General features: G+C 53.5%; 1 protein-coding gene across 5 annotated transcripts in view; it reads right to left on the reverse strand.

Annotated features, from left to right (window-relative positions):
* Ddc (dopa decarboxylase) overlaps nt 1–18,645 on the reverse strand; it is a 62,920-nt gene extending 44,275 nt beyond the window's left edge. Inside the window, exon 1 of one of the 5 annotated variants that reach the window (XM_063233510.1) lies at nt 18,492–18,644. The gene's annotated coding sequence lies outside the window, so the exon portion shown is untranslated. 5 annotated transcript variants of the gene reach the window in all.
* Nucleotides 18,646–21,491: the final 2,846 nt, after the last annotated feature.

Raw genomic sequence — 21,491 nt, forward strand, 5'->3', positions numbered from 1 at the left:
TCCAGATCCACGGACCCAGAGGCCACCTTCCTATGGTTGGATGAGATGACACTGCCCCTCCATCACAGAGGGTAACCCTGTGTCTGCCTGCGTTACTTCCTGCATTGGTGCTGCTTGCAGGAAAAGCACAGATCATTAATGCATGGGGAGTTCCGGCGCTGACCATGGGCCAGTCCAGGTTCTGCAAGCTCTGCTGCTGCCCTTCTGCAGCCACCCAGGCCAGAGGGATCTAGGATTTCCCGAGAGAACTGGGTTGGAAGGCAGGAGGACACAGGGAAAGCCGGCTCCCCAAAACTACAGACAGCGCCTGACTCTGACAATTGGAACCCAGCAGGGCAGACAAGTGGGCACATCCGCTTTGGGCTTGGGGGTTCAGCGGTGGGGAGATCAGCTCTTCAGAACCTAGGCAGAGCACCCACCTCTTAGGACACACATGCTTAGAATATACGAAGCACCCTCAAGTGACCCCAATTTTAGTTCATTACAATGTCATTTACACTGTGGTTCTGATGGGCCCCCAACACGAGCTTTGGGTGCTGAAACAATTGTTCAAAAGTCACAGAGGGACACGTGGACACCGGGAACAGGAAGGAGGAGACGTCCTTGGCTGGAGTGAGGTGCTGGCCCCATCCAGAGCAGCAAGAGCCAACCACTAAGATCTGTGGCCTGGCTTCCCCCAGGCTCTTGCTCCAGGTCCTGGTCTCTCCCACCTGGGGGAGTGCAAGGATCTCCCATCTTCACTAATAAATCCACCCTTTCATTTCTACCTCTGTGTGACCTTCTTGATTCTCTGTTAAGGATACTGTGCACCTAACAACACCACAGCCCCAGTATCCAAGGGGGCTGACCTGAGTATCATGTTCCCAGATCTCTTTGTGCCCCCATGGTCTATGCTGGGATTTTAAATAATTTTTCATGATGTTAAAGGTATTTTCAAAAAGGTGTTCATATGACACTTGCAAAAATGCCAGGAGAGATTTTCCTCAAGGCTAATGCTGTCCGAGGGCAGGGAGACAGAGCTCAGCTTGGAGTACAGCAGGCACCAACGGGGAACACAGAGGAACAGGACCAACAGGACCCACGTGTCATCACAGGAGAGGGTTTAACACATTGGCTCACATGATCAGAGGCTGGACGGGCTACGAGGGTCAGCTGCAGGACTGGAGCTGGAGGACCTGTAGCCGCTGAGACCAAGAAGCTGGAGGCCACAGAACACCAAGGACCAAAGATGCGGCCCCAGGGGAGAACCAGAGTCTGGGCGCTCTCTGGGGAGCTGCTGATGTGGGCCCTGGGCTCTGAGGTCCATGGGCAATGGTGGCAGCAGCAACAATGACAACTCACCCCTTAGGATTGACCTTGCTTCATTTCAGGCCCCCAGGCCATTGGACAGTGCTGCCTATAGAGCAGGTTGACCCCTCCATTGGCTGGCCCACATGCCAGTCATCTCTGGACATCCTACAGACACACCCAGAAGGGAGCTTGACTAATTTCCTGGGCTCTCTCAATTCAATCAAGTTGAGATCCAAGATTAACCCTCGCAGCAGGGAGATAAAAGGGGTGGCTTGGCATTGAGGGTGGGCGGGACCAGAACTGGGTTGGCCACCAAGACCTAATGCCAAGCTGGATGCTCAGGATCCTGCTTGCACAGGCCCTGCAGCCAGCCAGGAAGCAATGAGAGGAGCCTGCTGCCAGGCCACAGAGCTCGCCAGGGCCAGGTGACTTTGCCCAAACCTGCTGCTCCCGCCCTGGGTTCTGTCTCCCTGTCCTTCTGCAGAGGGTTTGAAGCCACAGGAAGGATGCGTAGATGATTGTGGGTTATCTCGGGGTCTGATTGAACCCACACCCTGTTTAAGAGTGGTTTGATGAGCATTTTCAGCATCACTGCTCTGGTGACAGTGATTGGGATGTGAGACCCTGAATTACAGTGCCAACCCACAGCAGAGAGAACCACGCTGTCTGAACTTCCCCTGTGTCTTGGCTGCAGGAACTGAGGGCCTTGGAGGATCGTACTGTCAGCCACAATGTAACAGGACTGCCATATCTACTGCCCCACGAGAGGGCAGCTTCGTTTCCAGCTGTGCTGAAGATGCTTGCAGGTGACGTGGGTGGAACTTGCAGCCTCAGGGCTGCTCTTTCTGCAGTCGCTTGCTCTGCACAGTGATTATGAGGCACCTGTCCCAGGTGACAAGCTTTTTGGTCCTGTGGCTTCTTGAGACTGCGAGAAGGACACTTCATAATGTGCACGGGCCACACCAGCAGGTGTCCCTGCCACAGGCCACTCTGATCCTTTCTGTGTCCTCCTATGGACCCCAGGAGCTGACAGCCCAGGATGCAGGGCCGAGGTCAGATCCCAGTGCTCATGGTTACTCTCTGTGTGACCTGGGAAAACTCTGCCTGGCTAAGAAGCCAAAACAAAACATCGCAGCAAGACACTGTCTTGAAGAGAACATTGAGACAAATAATCACTCAGGAACATCATGGTCAGTATACAAAATCACCCATCCAGGAACGTCTGTGACAATATCCTGCCTTATCTGCTATTTGACATTTCCGAATTCAATGACTTGAAGTCAACGCTGGTCCAAATATATTAAATGGAAATTTCTAGAAATAAACATTTCATAAAGTCTGAGTTGAGTGCTGTTCTAAGTGGCAGATGGATCCTTCCTGCTCACCCAGGGCTCAGAGCATCTGCGCAATCCACACTGCGCGTAAGCTGCCTGCATGGTGATCACTTCATTAGTGACACCATATCTGACGTTCATACTCAATAACCTTTGATTTACTTAACATGGTCATTATCCTATCTCACTCATACTTAATTGCTGGCAATCACTCACTGTGCCTAATTTATAAATTAAATTTCATCATAGTTATGTTTGGATAGGGAAAGACATGAGGTTCCAGGGTTGTCATCCTTGGCATCAGGTATTTGCTGAAGGTCTTGGAATAGATCTCCTTTGGATAAGGGAGCACTATTGCTTTTTCTTTTTTTGGCGCTAAAGATTAAACTCAGGGCCTTCTCACTGAGCTACATTCCGAGCCCTGTTTTATATTTAATTTGAGAATGGGTTTCACTAAGTTACTCACACTGAAATCAAAATTAGCATCCTCCTGCCTCAGCCTCCCAGAGTACTGGGATTGCAGGCATGTACTGTCATGCCCAGGTAGATATTCCTTATTTCATTGCAAGGGTTTGTCTGTTTTGCAGACATTTCCTTGTTTGATTTGATTTTCATTTTATTCTGGTTTCTGGCAAAATCTTTATCTTTCCTTCATGATTTGGAGCTTATGTGAGACTATAAAAAACATTTTCTTAAACTGGGTGTGGTGGTGCACGGCTGTAACCCCAGAGCTATGGGAGGCTGAGGCAGGAGTATCACAAGTTCGAGCCTAGCCCATATATTTAGTAATGTAAAGAAAGCCTATCTTTAAAAAAAAAAAAAAATGAACAGGTCTAGGGATGTAGAAAGCCCTGGGTTTAACCCCTATGTAGTGGCTGACACATGGGTCAACCTGAGAAGCCTAGAAGTTTAAGAGACTCAGCAGGGGCCAGGGTCCTCACTCTGTAAACATCCCATCCTGAGCAAGAGGAGGGCAGGAGAGATGGTGTGAGTGCTGCACCAGCCCTGGCGGGGTCCTGCTTACAACAGAAGGGAAGAAAAGAGGCCCGCTCTCCCGCCTATTCCTCTTGCTGACTTCTGCCAGCTTGAAGTGTTGGCCCTGGGTCATGCCACCCTGCCTTGGAGCCAGCTGATCACAGACTGAAACCTCCACAGATTGTGAGCTAAATAAACCTTTCCTTCTTTCACTTTGGTATCAGGTATTTTGTCTCAGCAAAGAGAGAAAAAAAACTAAGACACTCCAGTACCACAAAGGGAAGAGAAACGTCTTCTCAGTAATTATTCTAGCTCTACTTCTGCTGTTTGTGCCATGTGGAAGGAAGAAGCGTGCAGGGCCAAAGGCTGGGCAGGGCTCAGGGAGACCCCAGCCCTGAACGCTGCATGCGTCTCTGAGGATAGAAGCCGGGCTGAGTGCAGATCGGGGTCTCAGAGGAGCCTGAGGAACCGAGGATCTGTGGCCCTATGCTCAGCATGGGGTAAGGCCTGCCAGGCAGCCCGAGTAGGGCCTGCCATTCGGACCCCATCACTCCCTACCCTATGTTTGTAGACTGATTCCTGGCACGAGCTCTCCAGAGAGCCCTGAGTGGCTTGGTACTGCCCACCCCGGGGGGCTGGCCCAACATTCCCGGAAAATGCCTACTCTTTCCCACCTGCCCTGTGTTTGCTGGATGCCTGCTTCTCTCTCTCTGTCTTTTTTCCTTTTTCTTTTTCTGGTCCTGGGGGTTAAACCCAGGGCCTTCACCCTGACCTGCATCCCCAGGCTTCTTCACTTTTTATTCTGAGGCCCGGCCTCTCTAAGTTGCTCAGGCTGGTCTCAAATTTGTGATCCTCCTGCCTCAGCCTCCCAGAGTGCTGGGATGACAGGCCTGTGCTGTCACTGCCTGGCCTCGGGTACCGGCCCCAGCAAGCGCCTGGGTGCTGCTGAGTGGGGAAGGAGCAGCTGCTCCTCACTTCCTAAAATACCACATTTCTGACTTAGCCCACAGGGGACCCCATTCTCCACCAAGGGGCATCCTGCAGACTCAGCCACAGCACAGCAGGCCTCCCTGCAGGGCTCCCCCTGACTCTGGCCTGCCTAAGCCCACCTCAGCCCACAGCACTGTGGCCCTACACTGCTGTGTTCAGTCCATGGTCCTGCCTGGCACCTCCCCAGCCTCTCCTCCCACCCTGATGAACAGAATCAAAGGAAGCCTGATTGATGCCCGAAAGTCCTGTTGCATCTGGGGCAGCAGGCCTGCTTCCCGCCTCCCCAAACACACAGGAATCTTGGCCTCAGAGGAGCCTGGCTGATTCTTCCCCATACGCCTGGCTTCTTGACACCCTTGTTTTCCATGTAAACACACAAAAAAAGGCCATCAGGAACAGGCATCCAACCAAGACCTCGAGCAAGGGTCCAGCCTGGGGGCTTCCCAGTAACAGGAGGACTGATCATGGGCACTGCCTCAAAAAATCCTCCAAAGCGCTCTCTCTCTTCCCCTCCCTCTCTCTCCTTAATTTAGCTTTTAAAAATAACTTTTATTTTGAGGCACTTGCTAAGTCACTAAGTTGCCCAAGCGGGCTTTGGGGATCCTCCTGCCTCAGCCTCCCTGAGTGCCGGGATTATAGAAGGACACCATCATACCTGGCTTCTTTTAGCTGTTACAATTGCTGTTTAAACAACACACCATGGAGGAGCTTTAGGTGAGCACTGCTGCTGTGGCCACAGGGAATCAGAATCCTCAGAGCTGGCTTCAGGGGACTCCACAAGGTTGAGGGGACCCAGGATGGAAGGTCGTGCCCCAGTGATGGTTCGACATTTAGCCACCGACCTTTTTGGCTTCCGGCCACATAAACCTCCTCGGCTCTGTTGCCAGGGAGACCGAAGGAGACTCAAGCAGCTGAGCAGCTGACACTGGTTTCAGGAAGAACTAATGCGGCCACGCCAAGGGGGCGCAGGCCTTGGAGCCCGTGTTTCCAGGCTTTAAAATGCCCACGATGCCACATGCCGCACAGAACTGTGACCAAAGTGCAAGGGAAGGTGGCTGGCAGCTGGCAGGGAGCAGCTCCCTTCCCAGCCTGCACCCACTGCAGGTGGCACTGAATTCACCTCGAGGATTCTTCTCTGTGCCAAGAGAGGAAACTCCACAGGGTGCAATTGTATGTGAGTGCTATTATCTGGCACTCTGGGAGGCTGAGCAGGAGGATGCCCAGTTGGGCCCCAGCCTGAGCACCTTAGAGATTTAGTAAGGCCCTGTCTCAAAATAAACTAAATAAAAGTAAAATAAATGGCTCTGGTTATTGCTCAGTGAAGAGACCCTGGGTTTCATTTCTGGGACTTAGCGCTGAGGTTCTCTCTGGGCAGCCCAGTGGGGCTGGAAGCCACGGCCAAGCCAAGCTGGCGTGCAGCACCATGCAGGACCCCCGCTGCCCCTCTGAAGCCCCGCCCCCCACAGCGAGGGAGTGGAGCAGGCAGCCGGACTGGGTCAGGAGCTTGGGCATCGGGTCCAGCTTGGCTCCCAGAGGCTGTGTCTCTGCGGACCAACACTTGGCCCCTTCTGAATGTGTCCCCGAATGGGCATAGGAGATGACTCAGGCAGACAGCCCTCCAGACTGTGGACAGGCCTGACCGCCACACTGCCCGCGCCCTTGTCGTTCGGGATGCAAACGCAAGGCAGCAGCCCACTAGGCTGAGCCAGGTGGGTAATTTGACTGTGACAGGAGAGTCCTAGGGTGACAGCCTCGGGGAGCAAAGGGCCTTTTCTCCCTGGTTGTGTCTCATAAACAGCACCACCTCGACTACTGGGTCCTTTTTGCACATGCGCACTCTGTGCGAGCAACCCCAGGGTGCACACCCCCCACCCACCCCACTCCGCACCCCACCCCCTGCCTTCGGAGGGGGTAGGGCACTGAGCTACCTCCCCAGCCCTTTTCTAAATTTGTAGTCTGAGCCAGGGTCTTGCTAAGCCACTGAGTTCTCCAGGCCAGGTTTGAGTTTGTAGTCCTCCTGACTCAGCCTCCCAGAGTTCTGGGATGGCCTGCCGAACCTCCAGGCAGGGCCCTCCAGTGTCCCTGCCCACAGTGGCCCCAGGCCCTTGCTGTGATGAATGGCTTTGGGGCGGGGGAGCAGGGGGTAGCAGTGCGGTGACATCCCTAAATCTGTCCCACGAAGACGAAAATCCCTGGAGCACTGAATCTGTGGATTTGTACCATTCTCTCTGCTCCTTGCCAAATCTCTTTCCAGAAAAGCAATAAAGCTCTATCCAAATGTCACCAGTACAACGCCAGCTCTGTTAGCTTTTCTCATCCAGCCCAGTTTTAAATGGAAAACCTTAGGTGTAAAACCACTCTGATCGGATCACTTCCATTCCTGTTTGCTGTCTTTAACAACTGCCATAAAAGCCACCAGTAACTTTCATTTCAGCGTTTCTCCTTGGCTCCTGCGGTATTTCTGTGGCACAGCACCCACCCTCCTCCTGAGACAGGGTTTCCCCTGACCTGTTTTCCTCAGCGCTTTCCCCCTTTCTCTCCTACTCCAGAGTCACATTCACTGCAAGAGACCTGGACAGCTGCCTGTGTGACACAGGCCGGAGTCAAGCACCCTTTTCACAGTGGCGAGGCCGTCCCTCGGGCAGTGCCCAGTGTTGGTTTAACGTCTGTGCAAACACAGGACACCTGGCCGTTCTGTCTGTTCCCGTGCCTGCCTGCTCTTTTTGGGTCTCGCTTTTCTCTTAGGAACCCAGTCCGGGGTAAATATTGACTTCTTGATTCCCTGTGGACGCTGAAACGTGGAGCCGCTGGCCCAGTGCCCAGGGTTGCTAAGAAGCCGATGCTGGTGGCTCCTCCAGGTCAAAAGCTGAGGAGTCAGTGACCTCTCACTACCACACCTTCATCCGCTGGACCAGCTCACCAGCACTGTCTGGCTCCTTGCCATGCGCCTAGGCGCTGTGAGTACATTCGACCCGAGGGGCTTGGCCATCAGGTAACCATCCAGAAGCCAGTGCTCCCCCACACACTGGTGCAATGCACTGTCATTGTGGCCCGAGGACCACAGGTGCACCCCAGGCTCCAACAGGGGATCCACGGTGCCCAGAGGAAGTGCTTCCCTGCCTCCTCCAAAACAAGTATGTGGACCTGTACCTGGGGCTCAGGAAGAGCCATGCCTGCAGTCTGTCTGTCTGGACCAGGTTAGCACTGCAGAGAGGAGGAGAGAGATTCAGGAGAGCCAGGCAGTCCCGGTCCATGCAGCCCCAGGGCTCTGAGCCAGACCAACCCACTGCCCGGCAACCCTCAGTGCCACCTGCAGCCCTGTCTCCTGCCCTGTGCTTCTGAGCTGCTCTCTTCCTCCAGAAATTGCTTCCCAGATCTGAGGAGGACATGGGGAGCCAGCTCCCTGGAGCCCCTGCTACCATCTACCCCAGAGAGAAGCTGTCTCCTGGCCGAGTACAGCCTGCAGAAGGTGGATGCCACCCACAGAGCATTGGAGTCTAACCTGGCGTGGAAGGGCTGCTGCTGGGTCTTCTCTCCATGCTGGCTGGAGCAGAGGTGCAGCCACCAGGCGCCAGGAGGCAGGAAAGGGAGCTGCAAGACCGATTGGCCCCTGGGAAACATCCAGAGGTCCCCAGGGCTGCTGCCCACACCCTTGCTCTAGATCGAGGTGGCCTGGGCCTGGACTCTCTGCAGGCTGCCGGCTGGAGCCTGGGGGCAGCTGTGAACAAAGACGCACCCTTCCCAGATGGAGGGCAGTCCCGACCCTGCCATGGGCACATTCCCTGCGGTCAGTCCCAGGGGAAAGCTGCTCATTGGAAAGAGATGTGCGGGGAACAGGGCTCTCCAGACCTCTGAGAGACAGAAACCCAGCCCACCTGCATGTGTGTCCCTCAGATGCTGGAGACAGGAAGCCTTGCAGGGCATGCTGAGCATTGGGCACCGAAGCCTGTTTCTACCTGTGCTTCACTTGCTCAGGGATTGAATCCGGGGCCGTCACACTGAACTATGTCCCCAATTCTTTTTTATTAACTTACATTTTGCGATAAGATCTCTGTGTTGCCCATGCTGGACTTGAACTTGTGATCCTCCTGCCTCAGCCTCCCATAGTACAATCATCACAGGTGTGCGCCACCACACCTAAGCCCTTTACAAAGGCATGTGACACAACCAGTCAGCCGTCCTCCTCCACCTTTGGGCACATTGAGTCACCGCCCCTCACAGCTCCTCCCTCCCCACACAGGCTGCAGCCTCTGTGGCTCCCCAGGCCCATGAGGCGGCCTGGAAATCATGGTCCCTGCACTTGGCTCTGTCACTGGGAACCAGTCTCCAAAGCTGTCAGAAGTTCCTGGCTCTTTACAGGACTTATAGCTTAGCAAAGACTCCACAGCTCAAGCTGGCCTTGGTTGGTGTCGCATTTTGCAAAAAGTTCCCAGACACCCCAGGCCAGTGGTCCCCGAACCCCCAGCAGCATCTCCTCCCTCTAAAGGCAGAGAATCGGCACCAGCAGCAGCAGCTGGGCACCGCCCACCCGGACCCCAGGCCCAGCACTGTGGCTGCACAGGAGCCCCAGGCAACAGGACAAAGAGCCACACTCACAGCAGCTGGACCGGCTGCTCCTCTGTTGGCTGCGTTTGCTCCGGTGGCAGTGGAAAAGCGCGGAGCCAGTGCATTTATGTAGACAGTGTGAGCTCCCAGAGCCAATCAGCGCAGCTTCTGCACAGCTCCCCAGCATCTCCGCTCTGCCGGGGCCTCCCAGAGTGCAGGAGCACTGAGGGGATCTGTGGGCTGCAGGGACAACTGAGGAGGGACAGGACCGTGTCCCTGGTCCCTCTGTGGATGAGGAGTGGGGGCTTCATCTTAGGGCCTCCTCTGGCAACTCAGAAGCCGCCGCTGTACCCAGGGGTGGGGGTGAGGCTCAAGGCCTGCTATCCTTAGTCCTGGGGGACCCCTGACTCCCCACAGGCCTGGACATTTGGGAGCCCACTCCTGATGAGGCTGAGACAACAAAGCCAGTTCATAGACCGCCGTTCTTGCAAAGCCTCAGCCACCTTGATGGCAAGAGCAGGATGGGCTATGGTGACCTCTGACACAATTACTGAGGCCTGAGCTCCCCCCACCAGCACACAATCCCGCAAAGACCGAGCCCTCACAGCCCTCACCCTGGGAAAGAGAAGCCAAGCTCACATCTCAGACTTAGAACATGCTTCTTACAGCCTGCACAGCCACACAGTAGCTTGGGTAGAAAGAGGGTTTCTCATCATGGGGGAGGGGGCTCTTCCTGATGTCTCTAGCTCACACCTGACAAAGGTGCGCCCAAGGGCAACTCTCCTGTTGCCTAGGCTGGGGTGTCACAGAACGGACACCCAAAGCCACAGTCCGGGTCACATAGGGAAACTCTTTCTCAGACCTGACAGAGGTGCTGCCTCCACCAGTGCCCTACCTGCCCCCAGGCCAGTGCCTCTTCTGACGGGTGTCACCCCAAGTATCTCCCAGGAGAGTGCTCCCAGTACCAGATGCCCCACCTGGGAGGGATGGCTCCTGAGCCAAGGAGAGATGTCCTTCCTGCCTCCAGACTCCTGGACCTCCCTGCCCGCCAGGCCCGCTTCCACATAGGTGAGAGCCCCTCTTTGCTCACCCCAGCTGCTCCTGGAAGGCTGCACTCAGTGTCACCCCTCAATTTGGTCTCCCTACCTCAACCCAGTAAGACAACGGGCAGCTGTGACTTCCCCAATAACCTGAGGTCTGCAAGGCTCTGTGAGTAACAGGAAACACGCCCGCCCCGACAGGCCCTATCCTCAGGCAAAGCAGACAGCACCAATTCCCCCATTAAGGCCAACTTGCAAAGCTCTCCCCACAACTAAGAGACAAGCATGCCTGCCCCACAAACTCACCTGCTGTGGCCCCTTCAAGCTGGGGCCCTGCTGGACCTCGGAAGCCTGATCCCCAGAGACATCTTCCGAGGAGCCCTCCCTACCTGCTCCCAAAGGATCCATCGCTGCCACCCAGCCTCTGCCCAGCTTCACCAGCCTCCCGGGTCACCCATTGTCATGGTTTATGTCTGTGTCCCCCAGGCCTCATGAGTTTGAATTGTGCATTTGTTATTCATTCATTGTCTAGCGCTTGGATTGATGGTGTTAGTGCTACACGCACTTAGGGATGGAGCCAGGATGTGATGTAATGGCAGGAAGAAGCTATGTCCTGCTCTTGGCTGGTTTGAGCTTGCTGTTTGGAGCCTCCATAAATGGCAGCCTAGCCATGCCCGCCTGCCTGGGAGCCAACTGAGTATGGGCTGAAATCTCCAAAAACTGTAAGAAATAAACCTTTCCTTTCCCAACTTTGGGCTTCAGGTATTTTGTCTCAGCAATGAATAAAAAGTAACTAAGACAGAATTTGGTACTGAGGAGTGGGGTCGTTTGCTGTGACTATACCTGGCCATGTTTTTCAAGAGGCTTTGGAAATGGCTTGTGGGAGAAGTTTAGAAAGGTTCAGACATGTCGCCTGGATGCATAGAGCTGGAGCAGCTTAAGCTGTTCTGTAGAGGAGATTCTGGTCAGAGCTCAGGAGACCAGAAGGCTGATAGAAAGCTTCATGGTAAAGACCAGGCTTGGGAGGTTTCTGCTGGGATGAAGGACTGCATTGGCCTTTGGACTCCACATGATGTGTGTTATGGCTTGGCAGAAAGTTTATCTGCATTTTGCTCCTGCCCAGAGACTTTGCCTGAGACTGAGACAAAGGGCAGTGGACTGATTAATCTTGAAAAAGAAATTAAAAAGCAATCGAAACTTGAGGCCATGGCATGGCTATTGCTGGGGGCTTTTAGCCAGCTGTATGTTTCAAATCAAGAGCAAAGAGCCCAGTAGGATAATTTAAAATGCTGTGAATTTGGCCAGAAAGAAAATTCCAGGAAGGCTGTGGATTGTAAAAACAGAGTTGAGATTTTGATTCCTGAGGAGAAACAGAAAGAGAGATAAGAAAGATGTCCCCGGGGCATCCCAGGAAGCGGGTCCCCACCCTGTGCAGCCTCACAGCAAAGGTTAAAAAAATTGCTCAGAGGGAAAATCTTCAGAGCCAGAGCGCCATGTTCTAGAATGGCGACAGCGGCCACATGAAGTTCCAGAATGGTGGCAACATAGAGAAGCTTTTTCTCATAATCAGGTAAACAGAGCCCTGTGATCCAGGCAAATGACCCCTACAGCCAAGAGAGAGAAAAGCCTGGCTACTGCTTCAGCTAGCAGCAAACCTTGGTGGCATCCACAAGGTGCTGCTTTTAGGTGCAAGGAAAATGCACAAATTCTGAGGGTAAGATGGCTTCCACCTCGATTGCAAAGGACCTAGCTGGCCAAGCGATGTGCCCCTGAGAGGGCAATTTGTGAAGATGTAAGTGTGAAGCCAAAGGTGCAGTGGAGACCCCAGAAGTTTGGAAAAGCCAGGAATCTAGATGATCCAAGGGAAGCTGCAAAAAGCAAGCAGAGAAGATTTAAGAGAAAAGCTGCGGGAGTTGAAATCCCTGGAAGTGTCCTGGGGGTGAAATCACCCAAGCGTTTTGGCACTTGCAACCAGATTGCTTCAGATGCTGAGTGTGGAACTCTGGGACTTAATGTTTGGCCTGCTGGATGTTGGACTTGCTTTGCTTCCAATGCTTTATATTCCCCTGTTTGTAACTTTTGGAATGGTAATGTTTATCTGAAATTGCATTTCAGAAATGTTTATCCTTGTTTCATTTGTACAGGGGTTACAGTTAAGAGTTTGCCATAGATCTTGGAGGAGACTTTGGACTTGGACTTTTCAGCAATGCTGAAGCTGTTAGGACTTTGGCAACTCTTGGAGGTGGACTAAATGTCTTTTGTATAAAGGATGTACATGAGTCTGGGGGGCCAGGGGTGGAATGTCATGGTTTATGTCTGTGTCCCCCAGGCCTCATGAGTTTGAATTGTGCATTTGTTATTCATTCATTGTCTAGCCCTTGGATTGATGGTGTTAGTGCTACACGCACTTAGGGGTGGAGCCAGGATGTGATGTAATGGCAGGAAGAAGCTGTGTCTTGCTCTTTGCTGCTTCGAGCTTGCTGTTTGCAGCTGCCATAAACAGCAGCCCAGCCATGCCCGCCTGCCTGGGAGCCAACTGAGTGTGGACTGAAACCTCCAAAAACTGTAAGAAATAAACCTTTCCTTTCCCAACTTTGGGCTTCAGGTATTTTGTCTCAGCAATGAGTAAAAAGTAACTAAGACACCCATATACCCCTGTCTCCGCTTCCTGCTCACATCTGTACCCCTGGCACCCATACTCACTGCAGGTCTGGCTTCAGCGACCCCAGCCCACTGGAACCCCACAAATGGGTTCCTCCTGTCTGCTGCTCTCCTCCCTCTGGTGGAATGCATGTTCATTCCCCTGTGTGTCCTCAGGAATTCTCCTCAATCAATCCTGCACCGCACCTGCTTCCCCTGAGTAATGCTCCCCAGTGGGTATCTTCTCCCCATTATCTCCCTCCAGTTGATTGGGCTCCTACCATCCAGATTTGTGTCTTCCATCTCCAGCCCCAGAGTGATGTACCTGGCCCTGCCCCAACCGCCAGAGTCCAGATGCAGCTCTAGGCCCTGGCAGCCCCCCAGATTGCCCTCTTGCATCCATGAGGCTTTAAATGTGGCCCATGCCCTGCAAAACCACTCCCAGCTCTCACTACACAGAGCAGGATTCGCTTCTGCCTCCACCCTCTCCCCCTCAGGGTGCCTGTCCCTCTCTGCACTGGCCATGGCCTCTGCCCCTGCCTCCTTCACAAGGGTGCAATCACCCACCCTCAGCAGGGACCACGGCTGAGTCCACCTGCTTTCCCACTCTTGAGGCATACACCGAGGACCCTGAGACCTACAGGACACCACACTCAGGGACCCCAGGTCATGAAAACACCATCACATCCCATGACTTACAGCCACATGCATAAAGGTCTTTTCACAGCCACCACCCACCTCTCCAATAGGGGGTCTCTGGAGTAATCCTGGGGACTCACCCCATTCTAATGAGACTGTATCCTAAATCTCCTCTTCCTCGTGACCATGATCATGGCCTGTGACTCCATCTGCTCAGATGTCAGGACAGCCAAGTATAGAAACAACAAACTCACAGTCGTGAGCTGCTGGGTCCACTCACCCCGCCAACTTCCATCTCACCTTTCAGTTGTGCTCTCCTCCCTCAGCTGACCCGCACTGCGGAACAGATGCCCCAACCCAGACGCCACCCCGCCAAGCTTGAAGCGCCCATCCCAGCGGGCTACCGTCACAGGCTGAGATTTACCTTACACCAGGAGGATAAAATCCAGGTGCTACACAAAGGATCATCCAGGCTCCGCTCCCCCTTTCGGGGACCACATTCACCCCCAGCATGGGACAATGGCAAAAAGAAGGTTTTCAGAAAGAAATGCTGTCACTATGCATCGTGTTTGTGTCTAAACACAGCCAGTGCTATAGTCAGGGGCTGTGAGAAGTACAGTTAGAATCAGGACACAGAATTTATAGTATTATTTTATGATGGTCACCCAGAGTTAAACACAAGAAAGTGCAGGAAATCTGTCCACAACACCAAAGACTCAGAACATTCAGCCAGGGCCTGGATTCCACAGCAGTGTCCTGCATGAGTCCAGGTGAGAACCTAGAGCCCGTGACAATGCCTTCCACGAGTCCAGCTGGAGGTCTAGAACCCACAAGAAGGACTCATGCCAGTCTGTTTTATGGATCTGTGCTGGGAACAGCCAAAGATCAGTGGTGGAAGCCAGAAAGTCCATGCCATTGGGGAGAAGGAGTTGTACTGGTAGGTTGAGGGTTCTACACTGGAGCCGAGGTGTCACACTCACAACAAAGACCAGGGCTGTCCTGAAAAGTACCATGGCCGTCCTGAAAAGTACCATGGCTATCCTAAGCAACACAGAGGTCCCGAGCTCCTCCAATGATAAGAACAGTGGAGTACATGCCAGAAAGCCAGCGTGATGAGTTTCTCCTGGAAATTAAACAGTACACATCTTCCCCGCAGAGCCATGAAACAATGTTCAATTTAAGGACCAGAGCTCCACAAAGCGAACCACACCCACCCTACCAACAAGGTCCCGTGGTCCTTTGATGATAATGGCCAAACTCACACTGGGGAAGCTAGTCATGACAAGCTCTTCCAGGAGAACCAAGGGCTCAAACAGCAACACGTGGGAGAACCCACAATGCCTTGCTCTTCCTTTCCACATCGCTATGCTGGCAACTTTCCTCAGGTGGAACATCTACGTCCAGCACCATGCTGATTTAATTCATCTGGTGTTAAGTTGACCACCAGCTTTTAATCCGTAACAGCCCCGGTCCCCTGACTGTGCAGACTGCTTATCTCTGCTCACTAACTGGGCTGGACCATGTACCCTGGTGTTTCTGGCCCCCAATATGGACAAACCTCTGAGCAAACCGAGCTCGGGGTCCCATGCAGACCCCTCTCTTAGGACAGCCACGAAACCTGTTCCTCACAGCCCTGCTAGGAGGTCTGGGAATCCCCGGGTATGGTGACAGGAGAGGCAGGGGTAGCGTCTCTGCTGCAGCCCACCTTACAGAAGGAAGTAGGTTCCCTGGCCGAGGTGGCCCCCCAGAACTGAGTCACCTGAGGAAGGGAGGCCCCTCTACCTTTCTCAGGAAGAAAAGCTGCTTCCGCTTCAGCAGGTTGGGTTTCATCTACGGGTCCATCAGGGTCACCAGGACCAAGCAGCTAGGCTCCCAGAGCAGGCAAGGGTGGCTTCACTGCGGGCCGGGGAGGAGGCTCTTCCAAACCCACTGGACATCCTTGCTTCTCCCCAGTCTTTCTGCTGTTATTGTTTGAACCTTGCATAATAAGACTCTTAACAGATTTTATCCAAGCACAGATCTGATCCCCAACATCCAGACGGCTTCTGCTGACGGCCGCTCCACTGCTATAGTGGTGATTGATCCAGTGAATCAATCAGGTACCACTGCTCCGCTGTGGAGACGTCGGGGGCACAAGCAGGAGCAACTGTGGGCCCGAAGCAGTAGGAGCCCAAGGGTGGGGGAGTCCAGAGGCAGAGGGCTCTGGCCCTGCCAGGACCTGCTGCCCCACGTCCAAGGGGAGCGCTGGCCTTTAGGTGCCTGCTAGGCTGCCCCGTCCCCTGCAGAAGCCCACAAACATCCATGGGAAGATGCAGGTGAAGAATCCAGGGAACAGAATCCACATCCAGTCCCTGAGTGGACACTGGCTGTGCCCAGCACTCAGAGCCTCTGGACTGGTGAGGAGCAGCCGCACTATCACTGAACAAAACTTAGCTCGGTAGGCAACGTCTCAGGAAGGCCAGTGCACCCCAAGGCTGTGGATCTGCTTCGTGGTCACCAGCATAGCCAGATCAGCAGCGTGTGTGTGCCAGGTGCAGGGACAGACTGGGGGCCAGGTCTTAGGGAGCGCCAAGGAGCTGGTATCCAACCAGATATCCAACCAGCACTGGTCAACAGTGCAGTCTTTCTGCTGTTGTTGTCTGAGTCTTCCTTGCAAAGAGCAAAGCTGAATCCCTCACTCACGTCGTACACAAAAATTAGACCCAGAGGGATTACAGCCTCAACTGTGAGAGTTTGCTTATTTATTTAGTTGATAACTTTTCTGTGCTGGGGTTTGTCCCAGGGATTTTGCACTAAGCTACATCTCCAGTACTTATTAATTTTTGTAATTAGGAGACAGGTTCTTGCTAAGTCTGTAAATTATCTAAGCTGGTAAATTATCACAAGGTAAAGTATATACCTTGGGATCCTCCTGCCTCAGCTTCCCGGAGTGCTGGACTTACACATATAGGCCACCATGCCCTGACATAAAAGCTAAGTTTTCTAAAGAACAGAAATTATTTTTATGATATTGGATTGGAAGGATGTCTTAAATGAGTCATTTCTTCAACTGACTCTAATAGATTGACAACTTTGAGTATGTTATCAAGCATGAAGTAGAAGCTAGAAGACCTGAAAAAGATTGACCTCTGATTATGGGTTCAATCTATAGCATGAAGATTCCTATTTGATAAGAAAAAGAAAACCCATGGGGAAAGAGTGTCTGTGGGGAATGGAAACACAATGTCTCGTGAATATCTGAAAAGATTTTGCTACTAATAAGACAGTAAGTGTTCATTGCTAACACACAGAACTGTGATTGAGTCTCATGCACCCATTGGTATCCCGGCTGCTGATTAATCTCTTAACATGTTAATTATCCATTAATTATGTGCACGTGGTTCATGAGTCATGGCTGTGTCACCACCTTCTGTCCCTGTCCTCACTTCCCAGCCTCAGGGGCCTGGCGCTGACCCTCCACTGTGCCCTTGAGGCAACATCTGCTTAATTCAATTTCATTCCATGGATTTAAAGCCTAGACCTATGCTGTGCAGAGCTTTTCCCATTAAACAGGGTTTTAGGGCTGGATGACACCTCGCCTTTGTGAATGTAGCTCAGTAAGATTTACCTCCCCTGTTTCGCAGGGTTTGTGCACTTTTTCTCTTCTCAGTGTTCCCACCAGACATTAGATGCAGGATTCTACCCATGGTCACTAAATCAAGATGACTGGGTTTTTGGTAAAGGTTTGCTGAGGTTTCCCACCATGCTAGAGTATTTATTGTTTTCTTCACATCATTACATCAAGATTTCCTTTATGCAATTAAAGTTATTTGCATGTTTAGAATTCTATTCTTGGTAGAGTGAAACTTTGATAATTTCATGTAATAATAAGTTAATTCAGTGGGTGCATACCAGTAATCCCACCACTCTGGGAGGCTGAGGCAGGAAGTTGTAAATGCCAACCTGAGTAATTTAGCAACTAGGTGAGACTCTATCTCAAAAAAGGAAAGAAACCCTAACTTAACTGAGTCAGGTACTCCAATGGCCTGTGCCTCTCGCAGTTCAGACAGGCTGCCTTCAAGCCTCTCTCTGTCCTGGTGACCAGGGTAGAGCAAAGCAGAGGGACAGCACTGCATGCTGACGGCTGCATGTCTTCACAAATCATTTGGTCATTTTTAACACCTGGAAGTTTCGACTTAGATTCTGAGAGCACCATGTTACCCTGGCTCCCGAGTGCCTGGAACCCACTCTGCAAGCACAGGGGTGTAGAGAGCGCTGGGGCAGCCGGGGTGCACCTCCTCCCAGCTCAGCCCAGAGGGCAAGGTACCATCCTGGCCCCATATCCCTGCACCCTAGGACCTGCTGCGGCCATGGGAGCCCCTGCCAGCCCTCGTCCTGCTTGCTTTAGTCCCACAGCAACCCGGCTGTGGTTAGAGGGGAGTGTGTACCCTTCTCCAGGGGGAGGACCACTGACTCCCACCCGGTGCAGGCTCAGGTCTGACTTCCTGGACCCTGTGGGACCTTCCGGGGCCCTTGGCACCAGTGCAAGATGGCAGGAAGACCTCTGACTTCTCAGCTCGCATTGCTCAGGAGACACCGTGGATGTCAGGAGAGGCCCTCGTGGGCCTGAGGGTGCCCCTCTGGCCCAGGACGGATTCCTGTTTCAGGCTCACCTCCCACACGTGTGCCCACCACACCCATGATCGAAGGATTCGACTCCATGAGAACCGGAGGGTCAGGGGCTGTCAGAGCTCTGCTCACAGAGGGAGGTGTGGAGCCCATGGGACCTGTGTCTCATGGCATTTGCTACAGTGCCACAGGCATGTGTGCCTGTATGTGTTCGTGCATGCCTGTACATGGATGTGTGCGTGTGTGTCACGACATCAGCTCCTGATCCTCACAGTGTGGAAACCTCTGCTCAGCCCTTCGTGTGGAGATGGTTGTGGCGCATGGTGACCCTGCTCACTCATTCCGGGAGTGGTCCTCTCCCCACCTTGGGACCTGAGTGACCCCATGTGTGGTAACACACACCCAAGAACATAGGAAAGCGGAGACTTACGTGCCAGGAATCCCAGTGCCTGCCAGGCCTGTCTGGTGGACTCTGCTGCGTGGCCCAGCGGTGGAGCGGTGGCTGGGCTCCCTACTCTGCTCGGCAGTCTTCCTCCTTGCACCTTTACCCTGAGCGCCAGTTAAACATTAACCGGGGCGGTGATAAAGGTCTAGGCCACCTGGACTGGAGGGCACAGCTGTGCCTGGGACCCACGGAGTGCTTTCTGCACAGCCCATCTCCCTCTGCTCCTCCCTCACAGCCCTGGCTCCGGTGCCAAGGAGCCAGCTCCGTCAGTCACCCCACAAGCTGCTGCCGCTGCAGGAGCCCCCCAGACCATCTCCCACCCTCACAGAGCCTGCAAATTCCTTGCACTGTGCCCAGAAAACAAAGTTGGGGTCTCTAGGTGAGGGGTATCACTGCCACTCAGGAGCCCACTGTCCCCCAAAGCCACTGCAGGCACAGTGGAGACCCAGGGAACAACACTGCAAATGGCGTCCGCAGCTCCCTAGAGAGCAAAGTGGCAGTGTTCTGGGCCCCGGGGACAGTGCTTAGCCCCAGTAAGGTGGGGAGGAGCCTGCAGAGCTGGGCTTGGGCTCCCATGTGGGGACAAAGTGAAGCCAGAGGGAGGCTGTGTGGGACAGTTCCCCAAGGACTGGAACCAGGCAGCAAGGACCAAGCGGTATAAGCAGGGCTGAGTGTCACCGCAAGGAGCCGAGTCTCTGCGCTGCACTCAGGGGCCGCAGTGCTGGAGGGGCTGGGAGCTGAGGCATCCAGCTGCCAGGACTGGGCCCCAGGTACAGGCAGGGTGAGCAGAGGTGGACCCTGAGCCTCTACCAGAGACACTCAGTAGAAGGAAAGGGAGGGGAGGGGAGGGAAGTGGAGGGAAGGGGTCCACACAGGGCTCCACACCCAGGCTCCCTGCATGGGGAGCCGATCAGGTGTCTGCCCTTCGCTAGGGAACACACACACCCAAGACTGTGCGTGGACAGTCCTGAGGCTGCAGAGAGCGCGATGTCATCTGGGCCTGAGGGCCAGCCCCAAAGGACTATGGGAAGTGGGGGTGCTGCACCCCACTGCAAGGGAAGGCGCTGGAGGTCTCCGGGGAACAGCTTCTCAGGACCTGCGTGTCACACACATCGTGCTGCTCTCATGTGGGGCGGGCGAGTCTGCTCACATCCCCACCATCTGGCTGGATGGACAGTGGGGACCCAGAGGGCGGGCAGGGAGTGGAATGTGCTGAGGGGTGTGAGTGTGCATGTTGTGTGTGTTATGTGTGCATGTGTGTGTTGTATGAGTGTGTTATGTGGGGGGGGGTGTATGTTATGTGTGTGACTGTCAGTGTGTGTGAGTATGCATATGTGTGAGGTGGCTGCTGGGGTGAGGGAGGAGCGGGCAGCCGAGAGACTGCGTGCCCCGTGCCCACGGTGGCTGGTGGGCACTGGCTCCGTGAGCCGCGGAGAGTTCAGCCCCAGAGCTGAGTTCCGGTGCCACGCAGTAGCCAAGGTGAGAGGCCCAGAATGCCAGCAAGGACTGCACCTCTCCACAGTGTGCGCCCTTCTCACAAACATTTTTTTGTGTGTGCAATACATAATAAGAGCCTTTCACCATGGGCAGTGGCACTCACAATGACTTCTGCCCCTTCCTTCCCCTCCTCCCATCTTCAGGTCCACATCCTGTCTCTACAGCATGCTTCTCCTTCTTCTCCGTCCTCCTTTACTCTGCTCTTTAGATTATTTATACTTTGGGTTTCTCAGGGGAGAGAAACTACGTGGCACTTAACCTTCCTGTCTGATGTATTTCACTAAGTAAGCATCCAGTCTCAAAGGACATCTGCCTTTCTACCCGTGACGCAAGTTTATCCTTCTTTCCGGCTGAGCAGTGCTCCGTAGTGCATATATGTCACATTTTAAAAAACCCCTTCATCTGTTGATGGACATACAGGCTGCTTCCAAAATTCAGCTGTTTTGATTTGCGCTGCTGTAAACACATAAGCATATATTGCTGCAATGCTATCTTTTTGAGTTTAGAGCTCAGAAAAAGATATGAAAAGTAAAAAAGGCTATGGTTTGAAAGTGGTGAGACAAAATGTGAAGCAGTGAGATTGGGTAACATCACTGCGTTGAAGAGGGCAAGACTGGAAAGTTTACAGAAAAGAGAATCCTCACAGGGCACGGTGCCAATGTGGTTGGCTCTGGGAGCCAACTGAGGCTGGCGGAGCACCTCCAGGTGTGTCTGTGTGGGTCACAGATGTGTGGCCCTGGCATCTGTGTCAGGTCCCGCGCTTCCTGTCTCGTGCCATTCCCCTGTTCTGCTTCCTGCTGCTGTAGACTAGGCAGCTTCATTCTGCCACCCCCTTCCGCCATGATGCTCCTGCCTTTGGGAGCCGTCCACGGACTGAATCCCCAGAACCGTGGGCCCCATGAAACCTCTCCCACTTTAAACAGTGGGGGTCGGGTGTTGGGTCTCTGTGACTGAAAAGCCGACTAGCACATGAACAAGCCAGTGGTGCCATTGTGACCAGCAGCTTCTCTCCCAGTGGACAAATCTCCACAGGGGATCACGCCCATTACCAGCAGTGGCCCTGAGCATTTCCCATCCTTCTTCTTGTTGGCTGTGGGCTGACAGAGGGTACAGTGAGGCCTAGGGATAAAAGAAGGAAAGGACCCTAAGGTGCCACCTGACAGAGAGGTGGGCTCGTGGAAACAGGATGCTGTGTTCTCCTCTGCCCCACTCACTGGGCCTGACACCTGTGACCCCTGACTCATCACCAGAGTCAACCGACCACAAAAGGGAAGCGCTGTGAACCAATTTGGGACATTGGGCAGCCACAGCGGAGCTACTGAAGACACTCGGGAGCTGGGGTGGGTGTGCTTGGAGCCAGGGGAGGGTTCTCAGGGGCATTCATGACAATGTGTCATGCTTTTTTTTCTTTTCTTTTCTTTTAGAGACAGGGTCTTGCTATGCATTTGAGGCCGGCCTTGAGCTCACTTTGTAGCCCAGGTTGGTCTT

This window comes from Cavia porcellus, unplaced genomic scaffold (genome assembly GCF_034190915.1).
Source record: "Cavia porcellus strain 051 isolate PalLab524CR breed Dunkin Hartley unplaced genomic scaffold, mCavPor4.1 scaffold_23, whole genome shotgun sequence".
NCBI lineage: Eukaryota > Metazoa > Chordata > Mammalia > Rodentia > Caviidae > Cavia > Cavia porcellus.